This window comes from Pteropus alecto, unplaced genomic scaffold (assembly GCF_000325575.1).
Source record: "Pteropus alecto unplaced genomic scaffold, ASM32557v1 scaffold67, whole genome shotgun sequence".
NCBI lineage: Eukaryota > Metazoa > Chordata > Mammalia > Chiroptera > Pteropodidae > Pteropus > Pteropus alecto.
The window spans coordinates 3953867-3954102 of record NW_006441061.1 but is presented as its reverse complement, the minus strand read 5'-3'; positions in this window follow the sequence as shown (position 1 = coordinate 3954102).

Here is a 236-nt window from a genome sequence, read left to right as displayed (position 1 = left end):
TCCGCCGGGGCCCGCGGTGCGGGACCCAGGACTTAAGAGGAGGCGACGCTCTCGTTGTTCGGACCCGGGCCCGGTGCCCGCCCGGAGGGGTCGCGGCCGGACGTTCCCGGCTCAGAGTGTCCCCGACGCGCCTCCGGGAGAGGCCATCAGAGTTCCCGGCCGCCTCCTGAGGGTGTCCTCAGCCTTCCCGGACTCACCTGCACAGGCCGTCTGGCACCCAGGTGCGGGGGCGTGTG